Raw genomic sequence first — 18,878 nt, 5'->3', positions numbered from 1 at the left:
GTCATCTGTCATACTGCACCACCAGTAATTTGTTTCTGTGCCTGTCTCCCTCCACTAGCCCATGTGAGTTCCCTGAGCGCTTAACTTTTATAATCATAGAATCTATCTAGTATATCTGATACGTAGTAGAGGCTATAACTCTTTCCTAATTCCAGTTAACTAAAATGCAATAAGTACAGAAAGGTTTCTATGCCTTTTCTATTGAGGCATAACTTCCCAGGCTGAGTACCAAGGCACAGTGGAGATGTGTGAATGATTATGAGTGTAAGGAGACACTGATATCATCAGCCTGGGATGGCCAATCAGAAATCACATTTTCTGTGTGCTACAATGTGAAAGGTTGGAAAGCACTATATAAACCTGTAGTGAACTTAAAGTTTTTAAATATTAAGCTAACAGAAAAGTGTACAAATAGTGACATCAATTGAGGCATTAAGAAAAAATACAATGACTAGAATAACTGCTTCACATACTGTTAACTAGAAAATAAATGTTTCGGAACATTGGCATCAGGTAAAGCATCATATCCTGAAAGAGAAAAATAACACAGACACCTCGCATAGCAGTCAGTCTGTGTAAACACCATATGGTCTGCTAATTTAATCAAAAAGAACCCCAGAATTTACTTTTTCATCCTGCAGATAGAAATGAAAATAAAGTTGCTAGAAATATTTTAGAAATTATTTTGCCACCACCAAATGTCTAATAAAACACATACAGTACCCAAGTTTATTCACCCCTTTTAAATCTCCCTTTGAATGCACAAATACCCTTTATAGGCTACATTAATACAACTAATCAGTCTTTTCATTTTCATTTGTATTTTAAATCCAATCATTACCTTGCATTACCTCCCACTCTCCCCAACTCAGCTCCCCTCAAAAGTTCAAATCCTCTGGCCTTCTCTATTCCACTTACAACAGTCAATTCAGATCTTTACCACCTCTTGCCTTGACTACAGTAATCATCTCAAAATGGTCTAAGACTGCTCCCTTGAAATTCACCTTTTGCCCCAAAGCCTCCATTATCAAAAATGCCAACCAAGTCACATTTCCCTGTTTTCTTTTTTTTTTTAAAGGTATAAAACAAAAAACGGCAAGAGTCTTAATTCAATTTTCTACAGGATAAAGTCTAGGATCCTGAATATAGCACAGAATACCTGTATAACCAAGACACTGACTATCTCTCCAATCTCATTATCCACCACTCTGACCTCATACTTTACTGGGACTCTTCTCTCCACCTTCTCCAGGCTAACTTTTATTCATACATGAAGAACTGACCTGGGTATCATCTCTTCACAGCACACCTTTCCTGATTCACTATGCTAGAATAAAAGATTCTCCTAGGTATGTGTTTCTCTAACCACTTGAGAACAAGGTAAAAATCCAGGGTTTTCCTTTTTTGTTTTAGCTAAAAGGTTAGTGCAGGGCTAAGTGGCAACAGCTTCATTCCACTTAAGATCTTTCTCCAAATTCCTTGGGTCTTGATCCTCTGCTATTTTTAAGGGCTGTTTTTTAATCTGCCTTTTATTATATGCCACCTCAACCCCATTTGGATACAAATAAATGTTAAAGCAAAAAGACGTTGCAAATTATTTTAAGAAAAAAAGTGTATTTTTGTTATTAAATATGTCCCCTATTACATATGACTGTTTCACATGAACCTTTCTATGCCTCAACAAACCCTTATTTCTTTAAACTTTACTACAAATTCTTTAGCCTCTCTTTTGGTGATTTCCTGCCTATGCTCAAAAAGATAAATGCAACATCACATGTAGAGTCAAGATTATACTCACAAGAAACTATCGTCTTCAATCTTCATTGTAATATGTACTCAAAGGGCGAGCAGTGCAATGTGCCACAAAAAAAGTGCTAAACCATCATCTCCTTGCATTCTCAAAATCATCACCTTTTCAGGAGGGACTCTCCTTAACAACCTTTTATATACTTTCCTCATCTTGACATGGATTTTCTTAAATCCTTTCCCTTTCTCCTTAGTGCTTTTCATTTTTGTAATGTATATATATCAAACATTTTAAATATATATATAACATATTTTAAACTATATATTACTTATTAATCATCTTTACTGTCTCTCCTAGTAGATCTCCATCAAGATAAAGTCTTTGCTTTATTCACTGATATATCTTCAATGCCTACAACAGTGACACACAGTGGGACTCAATACTTAAGTAAAAGAACTAATAACAAGGAGGGCAGATGTGAAAATTATTTGAAATCAGTATTCTTTTCTCAACATTCAACCCATCAACAAATTCAGAAAACTCAACCTACCTCCAAAAAAAAAAAAAAAAAGCAAAGCAGATCATCTCTCTTTCACTGCCGCAAACCTAATCCAAACATCATTTTTTACTTCTGGTCTTGCTGCTTTCAGCTATGCCCTCATATAATTCTTTCTCTATACCACAGGAAGAGAGGTCTTTATCTAATTTTTCTCTATCCTCTTCTCTTCTCTACTACATTATAACTACACTGTCCATTTTTCTATTCATTGAACATATCAAGCTCATTTCCACCATTCGAGCTTTTCTCTATCTGAAATATTCTTTCATCTGTTGTCAACTAGACTACTTGTCATTCAGAGAACAGCTCAGTTTACTGCTTAAGATAGCCCTAAACTGACCACTCACTATCTAACTCTCTTTTATTCAGGGAATCTATTGTTTGGTACCCTTATATCCCAACTTAATTTGCAAGAATATAAAAAACTCACTCCCGTGACACCATCTATCTAAATTCACTAATTATCTATCTTTTTCTCATTATTTACCTGCCTCCCCAGCTTACATATCTACCTATTGTCTAAACCACTTGAGTAAGCTAAAGACATCATTCCCTCTTGGCGTTAAATATTTAAGTGTGTAATTGCTATGATAGGATATTCATGTATATTACCACAGTTCAATTACCAAAATAATTAGCATTAATGCTATACCACTACGTAATCTACAGACCTTATTCTAAAATTTACACAGAAAAGCAAAACTGAGGGGTCTCCTAGGAGCAGGAAAAACTGTAAAGGTTGGTCACATCATTACATAATGGAATACTACTCAGCAGTAAAAACAAAAATTTGATACATGTAACAACATGGATGAATTTCAAATGTGTTATGCTAAGTGAAAGAAGCCAGACACTAAAACGTTACATACCATATGATTCAATTTTTATGACATTCTGGAAAAGGCAAAATTATAGGAACAGAGAACAGATTAGCATTTGCCAGGGGCTGAGGTGAGGGGGAAGGGGGACTGACTACAAAGGGGCACAAGTGAACTTTTTGAGGGTGATGGAAGTGTTCTATACCTTGACTTCGATGGTGACTACGTGTTTCTCAAAATTCATAAACTGTTCATCTAACTGAATTTTACTGTGTGTAGATTATACTTCAATGAATCTTAATTTTAAAAAAGTGATTAAGGAGATTTAAAAATGAGAAAAGAACTCAGGTTTTTTTTAAGTGTGTTTGTAAGAGACAAATAAAAAAAGGGTGGTAGGCGCCACGTCTGGTCACGAAGGTGGCAAAAGGCACCTGGAACAGCCCAAGAAGCAGGCAAGGGAGATAAGGCATTCAAGCAGAAGCAAAAAAAGGAGCAGAAACTTCAGGAACTAAAAGCAAAGGCTGCAGGGAAGGGCCCCCTGGCCAAAGGTGGAATTAAAAAAGCAAAAAGGAGCTGTTCCTTGTGCTGGGGCAATAGTGATCCTTAATTCCATTCCTGTTTTAACATCTGGATTCCCTCCTGCCATAACATCTGTTGCCACCTATCGATAGAATGAAATGTTGTCTTGGAGACTGTTGTATATTTTAAGAATAAACTTTTATAATAAATAAATAAATAAATCATCATCATGCAAAATACGAAAATTCTAGAAAGAAAATGCCCAAGGACATTTTGAAGAGCATATCAGACAAAGTTAAAAAATGGAGTATTAGAAGATAGAGCTGAAGATATCACCTAGAATGTGGTACAAAGACATATGGTGAAAATACAAAAGAAAGGACAGGAAACCTGAAGAACAGCATAAGAGGGTCCAACATATACCTAGCACAAATTCTAGAACGAGACAAATTAGAGTGAGAAAAAAGTCACTGCTCAAAGAGATCACAGACAAGAATTTTCCAGATCTGAAAGCCTGAATCTTCAGACTAAAGTAAGATACTAAGTCCTGAGGACCACAAATAAATCCACAACTTACCTAATCACAGTATAACTAAAAAACACCAGAGTCAAAGAAGAAAATCTTAGAAGTAACTAAAGAGAAAAAATATAACTGACAAAGGAACAAAAACCAACTTGACTTCACATTTCCAGAACAACAGAAATCACCACTCCCAAGTGCTGCTGATGGAAAATAACTGTCAGGCTTTAACCTCTAACCTTGGTTAATCAACATTCAAGTAAAAGTAGAATAAAGATATTTTCAGACCAATAAAGAGTTTACTACTCACAGACTGTTTCTCTAAGAACTATTAACAGAGGTACTTAGGTAGGAAGAAAAATTAATCTAAAAGGAAAAATTATAATAAAGATAAAATATGAGCAGATAATTTGATTTATATTAGTAAACCTAAATTAATATTAGCTGTAAAAATAGTAATTATTCTTTTGACTAGCAGTTGAGTAAAACACAAACTGGAAATTAAATCCTAGACATCAGTAATATATTGATAAGTTGCTGAATCTGAAGTATTTAAAGATCTCTGTAAAAAAAAAAAAAAGTATGTAAATTAACATTTTAGACCATAAATGTACATGTTAAAATTTTAATAAAAAATTTTAAGAATAAGCATCAAAATAGAAATCTAACATTCAAAAAGAAATATAGAAAATCATTTTCAATCTCCAAGGAAAAGAAAAGAAGGAACTAAATGGAAAAATAAAAAACCCGAAATGATTCTAGTAAGTCTAAATATAGTAGTAACCCACTGAATATCAATAGATCAAAGTTACCAAGTAAAATAATATTTTTAAATTAAATTCAAAAATCCTAGTATTTGATATTCCTAAGACTCATGTCTAAACCATAATGATACTGAGGTTATGAAAAAAAAGGCAAATGGATTAGCAATATTAATATTAGAGAAAACAGGCTTTAATTCAAAAAGCACTAGGGCTAAAAAAAAAGGTCATTATCTAAATGATAAAAGAGTGATTCATCGGGAAAATATAATAATCCTGAAAAAAAGTATGTACTCAACAACACAAGTTAAAAAATGAAATTCTGACATAACTGCAAGAGAAATGAAAAACAAAAACAATCACAGTGGAAGGTTTTAACATATCTTTCTTAAATATTGGTAAGACTGAAGCTATAGCATATTTGAATAACATAATCAACAATTTTGACATATGTGAAAATGTTCATTATTAGGCAGTGCAACAATTCTGAAGCTAAAAAGACAGATATGATTCAAAGATATAAATTTTTGAGTCATCAGCATATAGATGTGGTTAAAGCCACAGGAAGATTGCAGTTGAAAGGCATTAAGTAATCATTTCCCAAAAAGCAGAAAACGTGAAGTATGGAAGTCTATCTTCAAACTCACCCACCATTTTCATTTGTCCAGCTCAGTGTATCTATTGATTTGTGTATATATAATGTGAGAAATTAAAATGGTATTATTAAGAAGAAACCAAAAGGTTGAAGGATCCCTAAAAATCTGTGTTACAGTGTTTGAAACTGACTCTGGAAAACAAAATTACCAAGACAAATCATTGATTGATTCTCTAGGACCCTCCTCTAAATACTTTTAAAAAATCAGGTGTTAGAGATGGTTCCCTTGGCTTGGAAAGACAATGAAACACCTTAATTTTATTCATGCTCCAAAATAAAGATGGAAACCATCCTTCTCCTACTTTAGACATGCTGAAGAGTAGGGCAGGGAAGAGCATGAGGCAGTAGGTGCTTAGGACCCAAAATTTAAGTGCAGGGCTGACCCAAGAATGAGTGCCTCAAGTTTTTCACCTAGGTACCCATTTGCCTCACCCCAGTCCCAGCCCTGTTGAAGAATCTCTACTGTAAATGTTATTTGGGCAAAGCATACCTGGCTATTTGCCATGATTCTCTACTTAGGGCAACAGAAGAATGCTCATTTGTGAAAATGCATTTTCCATTCAAAATAAAGAAAAAGTTACTGTTAGCTTCATCATGGCATTAGCCTCAGAAATGGTATGGGACAACTTATGCCATACCTGGAGTTGAACAGAAAATTAGTTTCACACTAGACTGCAAACTCCTTTTCCTATTCAACTTTGTATCTGCAGTGCCTAGCATGATACAGAAGAACCGTATTTCTTTTCAGATAGGCCACTAAAGGAAAGTCCCATTCTTCATGAGCACCAAAGAGAAAAACAAAAAAATAATGTATACACCTCAAAACAATATCTATAGCCACATCATGCTTACATTACAGTCCTAATTTTACTAGCTCCAAATTTCAAATGAAAGCACACTTAATTTGGAGTCAGAAGACTCAGTGTCAAATGTCAACTCTCCCCCTTCCTGCCTTGACTTTCTATTTCTCCCCGGTGAAATGAGGGAACAAATTTAAAAGGTCTCAAGATTCTTCAAAAACTACAAATCCTAACCTGTTCTAAATGTAATCACAGCTTTACCTGGAGGCTTGCTTTCAGAGAAATCAGGTAAAATGTTGGCTGCCATGGGCTCTTCAAATCTAAAACCTTTTTAAACTCCAAATTCCAGAAAAGAAAGAAAAAGAAGAAAGGCAAAAGGATATTTCCTTGGCCAATAGAATGGCCTTTAGTTCCGTAATTACTTATGATATAAGCATCATACGGCTAAGCTCAAAATTCTGAAATTGTTACTTTACATATCAGAATTATTAAATAACTTAATTTAAAAGTTGTAAACTGAAGACTTAAGGCTGGTTTCATTGCTAAACACAAGCAGTCAAAAGATCTTAGTTAACTACCTCTCTCTTGATTTTCTGAGCTGTTTACTTGTACAGGCTAATAAGACCAGGTAATTCTTCAACGATAAGGGTAGAGATTTTGTCAAGGTCACAATACATTTCATCAGGAGCCAATAACAATGTCGATTTAGGGTTTTAAGTCTGGTTAATTACAATCTTGACTTAGACCAATAACCAAAACAGAATACTTAATTTGTTTACTGATGAAGGAAGAAGTCTAGGACACCAACCTCCTTGCTGTGGTATTTATCCTAATAAACTAAAAGAGCAATTTGTGCAAACAACAAACTAAGACAAAATTAAAGGATTTAACTAATTCTAATTGCATGTCGTTTTCCCACAAAACATATTATTTTAAACGAGGCCACTTTCCTAATGTACTGCCCATCCCGACTGAATTTAATAAACCAAAAGGCAAGTGACCAAAAATTGTGTGTCCCCCACCCCCACCCTAGGGGCCTACTGGGCCATGATTTGCTTGAATGTTATGGGTGTGGTATGAAATATTCAAAGCAGTGACTAAAATTTTCCATAAAAGCCCATCCAAAGTCTAAAAGCTTTACTACTCAGAAACAGATCCATCTCCAGACATCTAAAAGATTTACTATTCCACTTATGACACTCTGGCTTTTTTTTACATTTAATATTTAGATAGGAGGTGGTAAAGAGGAAGAAAGAGGGTGTAATTAGTTTTGCTTGTAAAACGTTCATCACAGTTGTAATGCCAACTGAGCTATACAGCCTATTGGGGGTCTAATAGATTTCAGGGTATTATAGTTTGAGTAATAGAGGTGGGGGTTGTGGTGGAAATCAATAAATGGCTACTACTTCTTTGCACAGACCCATATGGAAGTAATCAAGCGCAAGGGTGGCAGCTGGGGCCAATGGCAGTCACCTGCAGTTGAGGGACATGGGGGTTTCAGATGGGTTTTTAATGCTAATTTCCTACAGAAACAATGAGCTAGAAAGAGCAGAGTAACAGACGAGGCCGGATGAAGAGAGACCAGCCAGAACAATGGCTGCACCTGGTGCTGGGAGCAGAGGGACAGAGCCGGCACGCGCCGCCTGCAGCAGAGGGCACATCTGTCACCCACAAGGCGACCCATCCCCCAGCTCTTCCAGCAGGGTATGTAATGCAAGGTCCCTAAACATTAACAGCTTGCCACACAGCAACAGGTTTGAGTTTTTAAGGATGGTGCATTCTCTCGTGACTAAGAATTAGTTAAGAAAGCAAGGTCGGTTCCCTGTCAGTCTGAAAAGAGACTTACTGTAAATAAGAAACACATTTTAACTTACTTATTGACTTTGATGTTTAAGGAGGACTAAAAAATAAATCACAGAGAAAGATAAATTTTATTGAGTATTCATATAGTCAAGTATCATGCTTGTTACTTTCTAATTTAATCCTTAGAACCTACAATAACAGCTATTTTTACTCCCATTTTACAGGTGAGAAAATTGGGGCTTAGAGGTGAAGGTTCAATTAGCTCATGGTCACACAACCTAATGCCAAAGCCTGCACATCATCTTCTCACCACCTTTCACCTGTCCTAATGACCATAACCAAATGAAAATGCATATTCTATTCCCATCAGAAATCCAGCTATGAGAACTGCAGATATACGTACACATACATCCTATGCAGAATTGTACCCCATCTTGCCAGGCATCTTTAACAAGCTGCCCAAGATTGAATAACAGGATTTCCACTAGCTGCTGCTTTAAACAAAACACAAAAAGTTGTTTTTGCAGGTTTTGGGATGCTTTAGAAAAGTAAGTCCATATGCATTTTAAGTTTCCCAGAATAAATGTGATGCCACATGGGACTTAAAATCTAAACGTTATTTGGAAAGCCCATCAACTAGTGAGAATATAAAAAACAGTTACAGTGAGTTGTTTTTCTGCAAGATACAGCCACCACTCACTCCTATATTTATTTACTGACTTGAACTTGGAGGGAAAATTAAACAACCCATACATATAGTCCATCATGGTAGAAACCTTTTAAATTAGAGCTACCTGGTATAAATCACAAGTTTTATACTATAAAAAGAGGGTAGGAGGATATGTATATGGATATAAGTATGTATCTCAGAAGCAAACAATTTCTCTTGGATTTGGAAAGACAGCAACAGCTAGATGTAACTGAAAACATAGTAGAAATTAACACTGTGTAGCTATGCATTTGACAAAGTCTGGTTTAAGGCACTGGCGTCTAATGGGAAGTGAACCATTCCATCCACCCACTATGCTTCTTCCAAACATGAGGAATCCAAATCCTTCCTGTCCTACTAAGCTCTTATCAAATGCTCCCTCTTCCAAGACAGTTCTAAATCCTAAGTCGGCAGTAATTTCCAAGACTTACCACTTTCGTGCATTCGTGTATATTTTATCTTCTCTGTTACACTTTTTAAAAATCCGTTACCATATTATCACACACAATAGGCAATCAAAAAATGTGAAGTAAACGTCCTGGAAAGTCAGAAGACAATTCAAATCCAAGCCTAGCCACCTACTGAAGAATTCAACTCTGGGCCAGGCAGACTTTTTACTGCTCCACTATCCTTCCTTGATTTTTCTTGCACTTCTAGCACTGAATGTCCTTAAAATACCTGATCCAACCAATCTTCCAGATTCACTTGGATTCTTCCAATTTTGAATTTAAAAAAATGTTCATTAAAACTCCAAAGCATTCTTTCTTGATGTTCCAAAGATGCAATTTAAAAGTCATTATCCTCATCTCCAGTTTATTGACATTATTGCATTAGATACCTTCAGTCCAACATGGCCCCTTGCTATGAAAAAAAACTTTGGTTAGATCATTCCTAGAAGCCAATTTAGAAGGGTTCCTCTCTTCATAGTAGTAAAGCTTCTAGGAATACTTTCTAGGAATACTTTAAACAGTCTTCAGAAAGGGCTGTAATTTCTTCCAGTGTTCAACTCAAAGATACCTTGGCTATTACCTCAGTAACAAGTAGTACGCTCCTGAACTGTGTAGTCCTTGTAGGATTTTTAATCAACCACATGTATTTGCGTGCAGTGGATCTTCGCATCTTAAAATGCATATTATTTATCATTTTTTAAGCTTCTTAAACTGTAGCACCAAAAGTATTCCTAGTATACACATACAGCAGTATGCAAATCTCTTTTTAGCACCTTCACAGCATGCAGACCCCAGCCTACACTACACTTCGGCATTAAGTCCTTTTCTTTCCAATCTAGGAGTATGTCTCCTAGAGTGCAATAAAAAGTACTTGCTCACTGAAGGATTATCATGTAAATTCAGTATAAACACTATATCCTCTCAAATATTCAGACAAGTCCCCAAAGATGCTAAACACTGCACCTATCAAAACAGAAACTCGAAATTCTTATGAAATCATTTAGTCAATTTGGCATAAGGGAATACTTATTTTAAAAGGTTCATTAAAAAAGTCTCCCCTGCCTCTCCCCTACCTCAAGAAATCTGACTACGAAACTGAAGAAATTAAATAGTACTGTACTGTTCTCTTAAAATAACTTCAGCTGACATAAGTGAAAGTTGAAGAACTTTAAGGAATAAAAGTATTTTTTTAAGTTCCTATTTGAGAGCTAGTAGAATTTTCAAGGCAAAAAAAAAAAAATACAATTTAAACAGTGCTGTCACAAAACTGTAATTCAGTACCTCACTCATGTTTGCTGACTTTTTTGAAGTTCTGTTCTGGTATAAGGCTAATTTGCATTACAATACTTAGAATGCTTTCTAAATCATTTATCATCATAGTGAGGCTTAACAAAGACAGCATATCTATCACATTTATAACAGATACAGATGATCTGGGAGGTAGGTTCAGTGAAAGGAATGTACCCTGAAAACTAGAGTTATACAGACAAGACCATCCTTAGCCCAAGTTTGAAATTAAAAATGCAAATGGCTTAGGAACCAATCACAGCAGAATAATGAACATTTAGAAACTTCTGAAACTAACTTGTATGCCTTTTATGTGCCAGACAAATTTTCCCCATAATAACATAAGGGAGGAATTGCACAAAACAGCGACTCAAAGTGAGTAAGTAGCTTGCTTGAGATCAGAGAACTAGTAAATAATGGCTATACGGTATGTGTAACTCTCAAATCCATGCTTCTTCCCATAGTTGTCTGGATTTGGAGACCTGGAAAACATGAATACAATGTACAGAAATAGCAAAAGGCTAAATTATGCATCACAAACCAACAAAGACTATATAACACAGTAGCTATGTGCATGTGAATTTACTGCGTGACAAAACTACTCCAAACTCACAATTCAAGTCAGATTTGTTGATGTTACTTGTTTATTTTGTATGTATGGAGTAAACAGAAGAAAACAGCATAGAAAATGTAATGAAAAAAAGCTAAATAGATTAAAATTAAAACATACTGTTAGTTTTACTGTAATATCTTTCAGTTGTAATTCACTGGAATACATTAAAATAAAATGACAATAGGAGTGTTTTATGAGCCATCTTTTTTAACACTGCCTTTTTGTATTATGCGTATTAACAGAAAAAATTTCCATCAAAACATCACAGAAAGACTCAATGTGGAATACCTTACACAAATATTTGTGTAACTACTTTCCTAGCCATAGAATTCATACATTATATGATTAAAATTTCCATTCAAAAAAGCATAGCATTCAAATATAAAGGTGGCAAATGAAAAATGATACAGAAATGTGAACAAAATGAAGAAGCAAAACAACACTGAGGAACTAAAGGCTGAACTCATATCAAATATCAAAAAACATTCATATCATCATAATCTGAAATAAGTAAAAAGCTTTGAAAGGCAGAGAATTGCCCACTTTAGCCCCCGAAGCTAAATTAAAATGTACTTACCCCAAATGCCCAATTATAACAATCCAGATTCTTAATATACCGAATTTATTTGAAATAGATATAAAAAAGCTCCTCTTTTTCTCCTCCTAATCTTCAAAGCCCAATCCGAAACCAGCCTTCCTCCTTCTTTCATTAGCTGGACATGTGTCAGCTCTCTCACATCTGCGATTTCTCACTGACTAGAGCTGCCTGTCCCATTCCAGGGAAACACAGATGGATCCCAGATGGGAAGGTCCTGCCAAACAGACCAGCTCTTCACCTTGCCAGAATCCCCAGATACAGTCAGTCTCTCTGTCTCTCCTTCTCCCTCCCTCCTACTCTTCCAACCCTCCCTGTTACCAGGGCTCTTTGCCAGCTGATGTCACTAAGTACACACCTCCCAGTGGCTCCTGGCCAATCTGACATTAACTTGTTAAATACGTGTAATTTGTTTATGGCTGACAATAACAGCAAGGATATTGTGTAAAACCTATCTATGCAAGTCCCTAGTGGAATAACACGTAGAGACACACACAGACACACAGACTCATATTTTTGGGAACATTCAAATGTTTAACAATTACCATTTAAAGTCCTACATATTGTCTGGTTTCTGCTATTGTTTAATGGCTTCTGCTCCTTGAGCCAGTTTTAAAATCATACATATGACAAATTCCTTCTTAAAATGAATTATTAAAATCTTTGAACATGTAATTGGATGAAAAATATAAAGTTGCAAATTAATTTGGGGAATATAAACAGAAATGTATGTAAATGATTCACACAAGCTGCCTCTCAGATCCAGACTTGGTAGCACTGCAAAACTGGCACGTGATTAAAATAAGACAATGCAGGCGACATGGTTCTGATGCTTTAAAGATTATAAAATGAAAGATGGAGACAAAATATAAAAATTGTTTTAGAACCAGGCAAATATGAAAGTAATAACAATATTTATCATTAGGAAACTGCTAATACAAGTTCCAACAATGAAGGGCCAAAATAAAACACATTTTTTAGAAATATAATAATGAGAAACCCAGAGAGGAGGACTGAATTGCTCAAGGTCAGAGTTTAATCATTTACACCCCAAATACCTATCATATAATAGCTGCTCAGTCAATTTCTGCTAAATAAAAATTGATCACTAAAAACTGATACTGTGCTAGAGTTATACAAAATATTACATGAGTAAACTGAGCGAAGAGTCCACTGAACCTCCCCATATCTTTTTCTTTTTTTCGGGTAACTTCCTATGAATTGATACTTTAAAATAAGAAGTTTTTTAAAAGGGAAGTAGGTTTGGCTTTTTCCTGGGTCACGTTACATGGACACATATCCTGCACTAAAATCTCCACAAAGACAGATTAGAAATGAAAGATCCTCCACACATACAATCAAACAGGTTAGAGGCTATAAATCTCTAACCCTTAATCTTCTCACATACTTGGAATATCGGAAATCTGTAAACAATTTTTCTGTCATGGCATTATTTTTGCAAATAGGAAGAAAGACTATTTGTCAAGGGCAGCTTACTGACTAGGTTTCAGGTCTTTAGTTCATCCCAGGGACGTGGTAATAATAGCAATGGCAGCAGGCCCAGTGCTTACCATGGGTACTAAATATCAGAAACTGTTCTAATTGTCTGAATCTTCACAAAGACCCTATCTTACACAGGGCCTCTAAGGTAGTTCTTATAGTTGTATCTCAATGCTATAAGCTAAGGAAAGTAAGGCACAAGAGTTAAGTAACTTAACCCACATAGCTAGTGTCAGCACCAGGTAGTCTGGATCCACATCCAGAACACTAGAGTTACACAAACATACAACAAATTCCTTCTCTTGTCTAGAAAATGAATCAAAAGATACTACTGGCTGTCCTGAATAACCTGCTCTAAGAGAAGCCAACCACCATGTCACAGATACCTAAGAAGTCCTAAGAAGAAGTCCACATGGCGAGGAACTGAAATCTCTTGCCAATGCCAGCATCCACCTAGCCACTACCATCCAGCTAAACTGCCTCAAAATTCTGACCCATAGGAACTACATGAGAAAATATTTGTTGTTTAAAAACGGGGGGAAAAAAGATGTTTTTTTCATGTCTCATATCCCAATTATGTAACCTAAATACCATTTCCTACTAAAAGAATGCAGGACTCTTTAGAAAAATAGTTGACTCCAGGTATAGTACAAAACCTGTCATATCAAAAAGCAATAAAGTGGACGTGGTTCCATAGCGTAGCGGTTAACACATCTGCTTTACACGCAGAAGGTCCTGGGTTTGCATCCCAGTGGAGTCACAGTTCATGGTCTATGGCCATGCCGTCCTGAACAAGCCTGATGTCTGACTTCAGAAGCTAAGCAGGGTCGGGCTTGGTTAGCACTTGGATGGGAGACCACCTAGGAAGACCATGTGCTGTAGACATAAAAAATAATAAATTTAAAAAAAAATTTTTAAATAAATAAATAAAAAGCAATAAAGCTATTAAAGACTTTGAAGAGGCTTGCACTAAATAACCTGGGATAATCTGAGCAACAATAACAAATAATAACTGCAACTGATTTAGACATAGCAAAATGTTTAAATTCATAAATTTATAATGTATTTATAAAAAAACAACTTAATTATTTTTTGGAGGATACTAGAGAACCGACTCATTATTTTCAAACTAGTGAATTAACCATTTTACCTGCTTTCTTATATAAACTCTAACTCTAGATAGTAGATGAAACTGATCCCTATTGAAATAATCCAACTAAAATATAAAACTTATATACCTGCAACATCGTTTTGCAAATCTCTAGTTAAAAAATTAATCTAGGCAATGATCAACTGCTACTAAAATGAGATGAGACATATGTAGATATTAATGTGCCTCCTACTGAAAGTATACCGCCACCTATGAAGAATTCTTTTTAATTAATTAATTTTTTTATTATGGTGACATTGGTCAATGAAATCCAGTAAGTTTCAGGTGTATAATTCAACAGTAAGGCATATATATACACTGCACTGTGTGTTCGCCATCCATAGTTAGATTTCTTTCCGTCACCACGTATTTGACCTCTTTTACTCCATCTGCCTCTCCCTTCCCCCAGCATTCTTAACAACAAAAAAAAAGTAAATCTGAATCCGGTGGAACCTCTAGATCTAATAACTAGTATAGTATAAGAACATTGAGGGGACATAGAAACATGTTAATGACAGCACAGGAATAAAATTAGTAAAGTCCAAAGTATGAGAACATCTATAATGCAAATAACTCATGTTTGTAGGAAAAAGGGGCAGGATTGGAGAAAGGGATTTGGAGGAGAACCTACACATTAAAAGAGAAATAAAAGACTTTAAAAAAAAAGCAATGTGTGAACCTTATTTGGATTCTCATTTGAGCAAACCAATCGTAAAAAATCAATTGAAGAATAAACACTATTGAAATAACTGGGTAAATTTTAAGACTCACTACAATTTAGTTATAGTAAGGATTATACTTTAAATGTTTAAGGTATAATAAATTTGTGATTTTTTTAAAGTCTTTCTTTTAAGAGATACATACAGAAATGCTTACTGATAAGTTTATATAGTGTCTAGGATTTCCCTCAAGAAGAGTCAAGCTGGTGATTATTGTATAGTTGGGTGTTTAAATACACCAGTATCCATTTTTTTAGGTCTGATATTTTTCATAATACAAAGAAAAATACAAGCAATGATTCTTTAAACAGTGAGCCAAATTTGAGTAAAGTTGGCTAATAAATAGGGACCATTTTTTTCAAGTCACTGAGACAAAAAGAATTAAAGTGTGTCATGGGTTTAATGTGTTACCAACATATTCATTTACCTCACTGACTACATCATGAGTTGATACACCAACAACTCTTAAAAATACAGGATGAGAAACTAACTATGCAATGTATCAGGAATACTGAAGATAACTTGGTTGCTTTACAATAAAATTTATCAAGGGGTCAATTTTTAAAAAAAATTTTAATGCCCTCCTATAAGAAAACTGGAATGTACATACTCCAGGGTATTAGATTTGAATTGGCGGTATTGATATGAACTCATGATTTTTATATTAATTTTTATATTAAAATTAATAGACATAAATACACACAAACACATTCATACATACACTTCCTAGCTGTTTGCTGAGAGGGTCTAGAAGCAATGACACCTTATAGCAATGAACACATCTTACATCCAGGTCCTGATTTCTAAACTACATTTTGTACTAAAACCAGGGCTCCTTGGAGAAATGGCAGATCCAGGGTGGGGTAGGTAAATTACAAGATAAGCATGCAACATCTTATACAAGAAAGTAAGAGACTATTCAGAAATAAAAAGGACATGTCAAAATGACACTGAAGCCAGTTAGAAGGAGCTGCCATAGTCAACTGTGGGACAATTTGAGCATCAAAATAAATGATAGTAATGGGCTCAAGCATTATAATAATATGTAAAATAAATTTTGAATTTTAAAAACAAATTGATATATATGGAAGAAAGGAACGCTATTCCTTCTAGATGTCGACATGTCAATACAGAAAAAATGATGGAAGTAGAAAATCATCACTGTTAGTGAATAGAAAGCTGATGAAAAATACATTGTCTCAAAATATATTCTACAAGTTACTTTTTGATCACAAAGAGGAAAATAGTAATTTTGCAGTGGAGTAACCTAGCAGACCAACTTTAACAAAATGATCAAGGTTAACATCAACAATATTGAGACAAAATGACTTCATGTGCTCCTTTCATTAATAACTATTAATGAAGCATTAAGAAGAATACATAAAGAAGAAGGAAGAGGGGGAGGAGAATGCAACATTACTTCTATAGCATTCTGGCCAAAAATCTATAATCCAAATCTAATTATAAGAAACCATCTGACATTGAGGGATATTCTTTACATTCTGTACTCTTCGAAACTGCCAAGGTCAAGAAAGACCGAAAAGATGGACAAAAAAAAGAGAGGAAGAAGGAAGGAAAATACTGCAGGCAGGTAGGCCTGAGGAACTGTTTCAGAATAAGAAATATTTAAGAGATGACAATTAAATGCAGTGTGTGATCCTGGATTGGACTGGATTGGACTGAGGTACAGGAGCTATAAAAAGCATTATTGGGATAATTGATAAAATTCTAATATAGTCTATGCATTAGGTATAGTATTGCATCAATATTAAATTTCCTGATTTTGATATTAGATATTACCAAACTGTTATTAGAAAATATACATTTAGGTATTTAGGAACAAAAAGGGCATACTTTCACTTACTCTCAGAGTGGTTCCGAGAAAATATATATATAGCACACACGATGATAAAGCAAATGGGCAAAATGTTAGCAATTAGTGAACGAGAGTTCCTTTTATAATTCTTGCAACTCTCTATATAAGTTTTCTATTTTATCAAATACACTTATCAAAAGAAAAGGTCCCAATTAACAACAAACAGTTTGAAAACTCCCTTGTAGCTACTAAGTGAACATATGCAACAGTCCATGGAGTTCTAAAGATGCTCCTCCTGAGTCTCTTCTTTGGTTTCTTACTTTGATGATCACAACTACTACCATGATGGTTCTGAACAATAAGTTATTTTAAACTGTTTTTAGTCATATAATGTTCATTTTATACCTATAATGGGCCATTGCTAAAAGAAGAAGTATAAGAAAACTTAAAATTTAAATATTCAAATATATGCTGACAGAAAATTTGACTTTGGGTGGTGAATACACAATGTAATACACAGATGGTGTATTACTGAACTGTACACTTGAAACCTATATAATTTTATTAACTAGTGTCCCTTCAATAAATTTAATTAAAAATTTAAGCAAATATATAATTAAATATAAAGTAATGAGAAGCATAAAAATGATGCTACAAATATGCTTGAGATCTAGACATTTGAGTTATATTCATTAGAGCAAATCTCTCATCTAGTAAAGATGACTCTATAGACCTTCGAAGAATGATGTCAAAAAAGAATAAAAAAACATAAATGCTTCTAGTCAATTCGCCTTCTATTGTAGATAGTCTTTACTTGCATACTTGGAATCTTAATTTGTTGTTTAAAAACAAAACAATGTTATATTTCAATTCAAACATCAGGTTATAAAAAAGATTATTTTGAAAACTTAACACATTATAAAATTTTAATCTATACTTTTCCCAAAAACCAAAACAATCTTTTTATTTTTAAATTAATACAATATTTATTCAAACAGAAATGTAAAGTTAACAAAAATACAGGTGTACTTTTCAATTGGATTAAGTAAAAATATATTAAACAATAAAATAACAATCTTAAAGATTATAATTTAAATGGAAAACTATTTTCAGATATGTCTTCTTAAAAATTACCTCAACATCTACCATACAAAAATGAAATCATCTAAAAAAAAAAAACCTTAGGGAGAGTTTGCAAGATTGCATAATGAGAGCGTTTAAGTCCAAGAATGATTATTTAAAGTCTGGGTGTTGGCACCTATGGCCCCAGGACCAACTCTAGCCTGCTTATTATTTTGGTAAATAAAGTTTTATTAGAACAGGACCATGCCCATTCCGTTATATATTGTCTATTTGTAGCTGCTTTCCCGTGACAATAGAAGAGATTGTGTAGCCCACAAAACCAAAAATGTTTACTATCTGGCCCTTTACAAACAACTATGTTAAACACCTACTATGGACCAGGCATTATGATAAGTGTTGAAGATATAATAGTGAACAAAAAACAATCTCTGCCCACAGAGAGCTTGCAGTCTGTTAGAAAAATAATTGAATTATTATACAAATAGATGAACAGTAAATTCTCATTTAACAACATCAGTAGGTTTTGGAACTGTGGCTAACCTACATAAAATAAAACCAACTTTACCATAGGCTAATTGATCTAAACAAGAGTTAAATGCATACAGATCTCACCGTTATTTGAGGACCTGCTGTAAAACAAGCGCTATAAAAAACACAAGGAAAAGATTAAGAGAACTACAGGCCTCACATTTAGAGATGGAGGGTTAATGAGGGGTGTGTTATATGGGATATTCTCTGATGAAGTGAAACTTAGAAGAAGTGAACAGGGTTTGCT

General features: G+C 34.5%; 1 protein-coding gene and 1 pseudogene across 4 annotated transcripts in view; one reads left to right on the top strand and one right to left on the bottom strand.

Moving 5' to 3' along the window:
- Positions 1–18,878, bottom strand: part of CBFA2T2 (CBFA2/RUNX1 translocation partner 2) — a 121,349-nt gene that overhangs the window by 59,491 nt on the left and 42,980 nt on the right. The window lies entirely within an intron of this gene.
- LOC112471331 lies at positions 14,105–14,220 on the top strand (annotated as a pseudogene).

This window comes from Pteropus alecto, unplaced genomic scaffold (assembly GCF_000325575.1).
Source record: "Pteropus alecto unplaced genomic scaffold, ASM32557v1 scaffold45, whole genome shotgun sequence".
In the NCBI taxonomy this organism is placed as follows: Eukaryota; Metazoa; Chordata; class Mammalia; order Chiroptera; family Pteropodidae; genus Pteropus; species Pteropus alecto.
The sequence above is the reverse complement of the archived record's forward strand: the minus strand, read 5'-3'. Positions and strand labels throughout refer to the sequence as shown.